The following is an 8,054-nucleotide window of genomic DNA, read 5'->3' on the forward strand; positions in this document are numbered from 1 at the left end:
CTTCCTTGCCCGCGTCGCCACGCCCCCCATCTTCGCCATCTTCTTGTCCACACCCTGACCTAGCCACAGTAATCCGTGTGATGGTCACCTCCAGGCTAGACTATCAAAACTCACCCTATGCTGGCCTACCCCTGAGACTGATCCAGAAACTTCAGCTGACTCAAAATGTGGCTGCGTGAGTCCTGACAAGAACGTCACAGTGCTGCGCCATCTACACTGACTTCCAGTACAGTACTAGGTCAGAGTCAAGGTTTTGGTATTGACGTTTCAGGCCCTGTGGGACCGCCTTCTCTGCTATGTCCCCAGGAAAGCCTTGTGCTCCACTGATAACAATCTGCTGGAGATCCCTGGCCCTAGGAATGACCAGCTGTCTTCGACCATGGTCCCAACCTGCTGGAACTCTCTGCTGAATGACACCAGGGCTTTGTGGGATCTTATGCAATTACGCAGGGCCTGTAAGGCAGAGATGTTCCTCCAGGCTTTCAGCTGAGGTCAGCAGTGGTTGGGTGTATTGGCTGACACCCTTTCCCTTTCCCTCTCCTCCCTCCCCCCCTCCCTCCCTCTCTCCCTCTCTAGAAGAAGAAGAAGAGATTGGATTTATACCCCGCCCTTCACTACCCAAAAGGAGTCTCAGAGCACCTTAAAAACTCCTTTCCCTTCCCCTCCCCACAACAGACACCCTGTGAGGTAGGTGGGGCTGAGAGAGCTCTTGATAGAAACTGCTCTCTTCCAAGGACAGCTCTTATCAGAACTATGGCTTGCCCAAGGTCATCCAGCAGGTGCAAGTGGAGGAGTGGAGAATCAAACCCGGTTCTCCCAGATTAGAGTCTGCACACTTAACCACTACACCAACAAGAGAAGGAGGAGGAGAAGAAGAAGAGGAGGAGGAGGAGGAAGAGGAGGAGGAGGAGGCGGAGGAGGAGGAGGAGGAGAATTGGATTAATAACCTGCCCTTCACTACCCAAAGGAGTCTCAGAGTGGCTTACAAACTCCTTTCCCTTCCCCTCCCCACAGCAGACACCCTGTGAGGTAGGTGGGGCTGAGAGAGCTCTGACAGAAACTGCTCTTTTTTCAAGAACAGCTCTTGTCAGAACTACGGATCACCCAATGTCATCCAGCCAGGTGCAAGTGGAGGAGTGGGGAATCAAACCCAGTTTTCCAAGATTAGAGTCCGTGCACTTAACCGCTACACCAAACTGGCTCCCCCCCTCGACACTAAATGGTCGGGCAGTCCAGAATGTGAACAGCAAATTGTAAATTGCCACCTGGGGGCTTGGGGGGGCCAAAAGTGGGAGGGCTTCTAATGTCCTGGCCCCACTGGTGGACCTCCTGATGGCACCTGGTATTATTGGCCACTGTGTGATAAAGAGTGTTAGACTGGATGGCCCTTTGGCCTGATCCAACATTGGCGTCTCTTATGTTCTTATGTTCTTATTCTGGTTTTATTTCTTATTAATTGTATAAAGATACTTAAAATTTGTATTCTGTTTTTATGGCATTTTGCCTTTTGTACATCTCCCAGAGCCCAGCATAAGCCGGGATAGGGTGGTAGTAGCAGTAGTAGTAGTGGTAGTAGTAGTGGTGGTAGTAGTAGTAGTAGTAGTGGTAGTGGTAGTAGTGGTAGTGGTAGGGGTAGTAGTAGTAGTAGTGGTAGTAGTAGTAGTAATAATGATGATGATGATGATGATGATTAATGATGATGATAGCTGAAACATTGGGTGAGACTCCCTGCTCCCGGTAAGCCTGCTCCCTATACCCTGCTAGCTGCCCAGAGGGACCTGGCAATGCTAAGCAGATCCTGGTCCTGGTATTCATTCGATATAGTTCCAGATTGGGGCAGTGGTTAAGAGTGTGGACTGTATTCTGGGAGAAGTGTGTCTGATTCCCCACTCCTCCACATGCATCTGCTGACGTGACCTTGAGTCACTCACAAGTTCTCTCAGAGCTGTTCTCTCAAGGGCAGTTCTCGGGAGAGCTCTCTCGGCCCCACCTACCTCACAGGGTGTCTGTGGTGGAGATGGGATGGGAAAGGATAATGTAAGCCGCTCAGAGACTCCTTCAGGTAGTGAAGGGCGGGGTCTAAATCCAATGTCTTTTCTTCAATTCTCCTCCTCCTCCTCCTCCTCCTCCTCCTCATCCTCCTCCTCCGGAGGTCTTCCTTCCAAGTACTAACCAGGGTCAGCCCTGCTTAGCTTCCAAGATTCGATGAGATCTCACCAAAAGAAAAAAGGGGGAAACACCCAATGTTTTAGCGACATGTCTACATGACTTCAATATGACTGGGAAGTGACATAGGTACATCAGGGACATTGGGGCAACTGTTAGAGAATAAGCCTGATATTTGCTTTATGAACTATTTATTGCCACACACAATGGACTGTGCACACACACATAGGCTCAGAAAGCTGTACACATTAGGTCACCTGTTGTGATGCCACACATAGAAGGTGCTTGCACATACCTTACATGTAAATAAGGTTTCAGCTACACAGTTGCCCAGCCTGGTGAAAAAGCACAAACCTCCATTATTGTGAGCAATGAAACAACAACTCTAGGAAGAGACAGCCCCCATGACAGAGCTGCTTGTAGTCAACTACTACCCAGCACTTGCTTTGTTCCTGAGATGGAATTTCCTGCCATATGGACATTTGGTTATCAATGGAATGGCCAGCTTCCTCAGCACTACAATGGAGCATCCTGACGCCTGAATTTCACACCTGTCCAGATGCCATACTCTGAGTAAGGTTTTAGGTTACAATATTGGTCACCCCTTTTAGGTAACCTCCTCTTCCCACATGCAAACAATAGGATTGTTTTTGGGATGGACTAACAGGTAGGTGGGTCAAGAGGTTGGCACAGTTGGACCCCCTATAAAAGGAGAGAACCAGTCACCTGGCCCCTCCTACCTGATCAGCTAGCATCTCCCCTGCAACAACCGCTGTCTGCTTTTACTCCTCTTAAGTCCGACTTGCTATCCCCAACCCTTGCCTCTACTGCCCACACATTCCGGCTGGTTCTGGTCGTGAGTGAATTCCCTTAGTTTTCCATCTCTTCCCATTCATTCTTCATTGAAGCAACCAAGCTACAGGACAGATAAGTATCGCCCACCATCACCCCTACCTGCTAACTCAACTGTGCTTATTTTAATATTGTAATTCTTAGGAACTTGATTGAATGTGTGAGTGCATCAGTATTGTTTGTATGAGATATATTTTTTAAATAAAAGACATCTATTTTAACCACAACAGCCTCGAATCCTTTACTGGTAACCCTTGGTGGGATCAGGACCTTGGCATAAATTGGCAAGAACCCATTTATAAATTGCCAATTGCTGTAAATAAAGCAATTCAGCTAACAGGGAGGCACTGCTGGGATTGCCCTGCGTGTGCGATGGTGAGCGAGTCGACACGCTGTTTCTCGGACGTGCAGACACAGAGGAATCGTTCCCTCTGGGGACCAGTGAAGGTTGTGTGAAAGGTTGCTGTCTGCATGCCCGGCTCTAGTGGAGCACCCTATCATGGTTGGGTTCCTTTTTCTCTTTCTATCCTGACATCCTCGGAGCAACTCTGCACTGCGCTTCCGGTCTATCGTGGGTGGGAGCCGAGATGAATAATGTGACGATACGTTAGTCCACAGTTACACCAAAGCACTACATACACACGCACCCCCCCCCCCGGACTTCCCTTTTGAGCACAGTCTCACTCTTAGGTCGGCTTTGCAAACAAAGTAACGCCGTGGTAGAGGTCTCCACATCAGACACATTGTCTGGAAACCTCCAAAGCGAGTTAGAGGCAACCTCGCCTAAGGGTAGGAAGCTCCAAACCTCAACAGCTGGTTAGCGGTTATCCAGTCCGAGAAGTGTGGCCTTGGCCCCCCGCACTCTCAAAACCTGCCCCTAGGTTCCAGACGCGCCTTGGGTGGGAGGCAGAGACCCTTGCCCTAAACTTGGGTTCAAGATGCGCCCTGGACAAGTGGAAAGAGATCCCTTGTACCTAAACTCAGGCTCAGGACGTGCCATGATTCGGAAGAGAGAGAGAGAGAGGGAGCGTTCCCCCCTTTCTAAACCATAGATAGGGTTTGAAACCATAGATAGGGTTTGTAGGTTGGCCCTGGAACGCTGGATCGAGGAATCCCACTCCCGACCTTTTCTCTGGGGACCAAGGTCAACAAGCATAGCTTGAACCGCCCCAGAGCAGAAAGTAATGAAGCCGCAGGACCAACTCGCGAGTCGTAGGGCGACCACGAGTCAGTTTTCCCCGAGTTTTAGAATACTTGGGAACCAAGCCTCGATGATGGACACACTCGGGAGTCTTTTCTCCCAATGTGCGTCCACCAATGGAATGCTTGCCAACATTGGTCCATCTGACAGCAGTGATCCACTTCTGTCAACTGACCACCCCCCCGGTTATGGGACTTCTTCCCCTATGGGACCCACTCTTCCTGCCCATTGTGGCATGGATGTTGTGTTTCATCTTGGGTTGGATTGCCCACAGGCATCAGATGGCTAAAATAATGGCCAACTGCAAGCACATCCTGGAGAAGGAGATGGAAAATGTTAGGAAACTATCTGCCACACAAGCAGCCACCCTATTGAAACACGCCAAGGAAGTTAAAAGGCGGCAGATAGAACATGAGAGCCAGCTCCAAGCCATAAGAGCCGAGCACGCTAGCAAAGTTTCAAACTTAGGAGCAGGACACGAGAGAGAGCTAGAAGTTGTGAGAGAAGAACACACTCGAGAGTTGGAATCCCTCAGAAGGGACCATAAAGCCGAGATCGAGAGATCTCAGGCAGAATTGGAGAGACAGAAATCTGGACACATTCACAAGATTGATTCACAAAGAAACTACTACGAGGAGTTATTGGAGATGAAAAAACATGAATTTGAGACAGAGCTAACAGAGCTCCAAAAGGTTAATGATGAAGAAATTTACCGCATGAGAGCAGAAAGGGTTAACCTAGGTATTGAGAAACAGAGCTTGGCAGACGCCACGCAAGAGGCAAAACGCTTAACTGCAGAAGCCTCGGAAAGGGCCAGCATTGCAGAAGCATCTTTAGCTAAAATCACAGAAGAGCTAGCCGCACCTCAGTCAGCTGCACACTACCTCGCAGAGCAAAATCATGCCAAAAGAGGACTTGTCACTCACGACTCATGGCCCAAGGAAATTGAATCACTTAAGGGACAATTAGGACTCCAACGAGCATTAATCTCTGCCGTTCACCCAGAAGGTCTAATTGATCTGTCCGACAGTGAGTCAGAGGAGGAAGAGCTTTCGGACTCTACCGATCCAAAAGGCCCTATCCCCGTGAACCCTGTCAACACTAAAACTAAGACTACTATGACTGGAAATAGGTCGACAATCCAGACAGTCACAGAGACTCGCCTTTGGCGACCAGACAAGGTTAGGGCAGTAGCCGAGGAAGTAGGCACCCTTAACCAAGAAAATGCAGTCCAATGGAAGACAACTGCAGCCACCGCCTACTCTGGTCTAAATGGGGGAGATCTAGCACTGTTAGCCCGCAGATGTGCCACAGGAGCAAGCCTAGCAGCCATTAATGTGGTCATCTCCACTGGAAATTTGGGTGCCGCAACTAAGATTCAGGGGATGAGAGAGGTCCTGACTTACCGGCACCCAAACACTAGCTTGACCGCCCTATTCTTTTTAGAGAAGCAGGGACCAAACGAAGACCCAGAGACCTACATGGCAAGGAAGCAACTTTTAGGTCTCCTTTCTGATACTGACGATAGCGGCAACGACCCACCTGACTATAACGTAGTAGCATTCAGAGACGCATTAGTAAAAGGCTTCAATGGGCAATCCCAACTGGCCTTAAACGTTTCTGATCCCGGACACGGATCATGGCAGTCAGTGGAAACGAAGAACAGGAGAGTGGCTACACTTTTGAGAGGTTCAGGGAGCCTGAAGCCTCCCAAAGGTGGGGAAAGGAGGGATAAAGAAGAAGATGAGCCCATTATGGCCATCACATATGCCAATAATGGACCCCACTACCAATATAACCTTACGGGAGAGCCTGGGAATAAATATGGGAAATTTGTAGGCCAGGACAGACGAAATGGAAGAAGGAATTGGTGGAGTGCAGGCACCTATGGAGGAAGAATGGGCTATCACAATGGCACCATTCCCTCACAGGCAAGCCTCCAACCCTCTGCTCCGCCCCTGTCACCCCCGCCTTATGATCATAGAGGACAACACGGACTATACCAACGGTCCCCTGCTTATCAGGGCACCCACAACCCACCACAAGGCTTCCAGCCTCAGTTGCAAGGTCCCCCTACACTCCCCTCCTAGTCAGGAGGACAAGCCAATCAGGGTTCTCAGGGACAGGACCACACCAGAGGGAGCCCCCAAGTCAGAGGAGACCCTCTCTGCTGGCATGCCTGGATGAGACTAAAGGAGAGAGGGCACAACCCCTTCAAATCTCCCTTGCCAGGGCCCCTCCACCGGGTCGCTGGGGGGGGGTTACGAGCCTGCGTGCCCCTTCCTTCAGCTGGAGGCAGACCTCATCCCCGGGAGTTCCGGGAGATGAGTCTGCAAGCGCGTCGCCATCCACCGGAAGTCCCCAACCTCCAGACATTTTTTAAGCACAACAGCAATTCTAGTAAACACTTTTAAAACTCATGTTGAAATTCAACACTGGCCGTGTGGCACATAGTTTGGAAATGAGCCTGCTTGAACAGAGGCAGTCTATCTGAAAAACTTATTCATTTAGAAAGAATGCCTGGGTAGAAAAGAAGAATAGACTCTCCTGTTTTTTATGGATAAGACATCAATATGAGTCAGTAGGAATAAATATAGAGGCTAGAAACATAGTCACTATTGCAGGGATGCCAACCTCCAGGCAGCACCTGGAGACTGCCCCAGACATACAGCCTTTGGCTAGCATACTGAGGTCATGTCCCTGGGGATAAGTGCATCCTCTATACAGTGACCTGCGGGCCATGTTCTCCCTGTGTTCCATCCTCAAATATCCAGGTACATGTGGCCTGGAGTTGGCAACTTGAAGCTTTGTTTTACCCCTTCTTAAGGACAATACCCAGTCATTTGCCAGTCTTTGTCTTGTAAAGGTTGAAAGTTTTTTTCTGAAGTCTGCAGCTAGTTTTCCCCATTAGAAGACTGCCTATTTTAAGGCCCATTTTTGTTTTTAAGAATGAGTTTCAATTCCCTTTTGGGAAAAAAAGGCCCTATGTTTTTTTCTCTTCCTCCCTCAAAAAACAAACAAACACAAAATTCACGAATCTAGTCACTGCATGTTGCCCCTTTCAGCCAGGTTTCTATCAGCAGAGAAAAGAAACTCTGTACATGCTCAGAGGAACTTCTCACTTCTGCAGCCTCCAGTCTATTTTGTGAATCCACAGAAAAGATCTATGGATTCAAGGGGGGGGGAGTGAGAGTCATTTTTAACTAGAGTGGTTCTAACACCACCAGTAAAAGCTGGAAAATCCTTCACCGAGGAGAGGCTTACAAACGCTCATGCAGAAGCAGACGCTTGGAACTCTTCTTTTTAAAAAAATCTTTGTATTGATTTTTAAATTATAAACAGATTTAGTAACATTACAAGTTAAGTAGCATATGCGTTAACAGATAAGTATGTCTTGACAATAGGAAATCAGTGATATAACGTAATAGTGCCTTATGAAGTACAATAAGTTCTATAACAACAAGTGAGTGAAATACATAACCTGAAACAGTAGTCATATGACAATGAACAAAATTTCCTCTGTTCAGACAGAACCAATTTTCATTTAGCTTGCCTAGTCTTTGTGTGTGGATTGATATAAATCAGTTATTGGTGTAGTATGTTGAGATATATGTGTTTGTGTGGTTGTAGATCAGAAGCGAATAAATATTCCATGAAGGGAAGCCATTTTTCTGTAAAGATAGACTGTTTGGGGTAGAGTTCTGAATGACGAAGGCGATCTGTTATCATCATATATTCTAATAGCCAACAGAGGGCGCCGTGCGGATCCTTAGTCTGAGGAAAAGGCAGCTCCGTGGGCCTCAGAAGCTCTTCCTACATATCCAGCATGCTTCCA

Source organism: Gekko japonicus, unplaced genomic scaffold, assembly GCF_001447785.1.
Source record: "Gekko japonicus isolate JY-2015 unplaced genomic scaffold, Gekko_japonicus_V1.1 scaffold4954, whole genome shotgun sequence".
Classification (NCBI taxonomy): Eukaryota; Metazoa; Chordata; class Lepidosauria; order Squamata; family Gekkonidae; genus Gekko; species Gekko japonicus.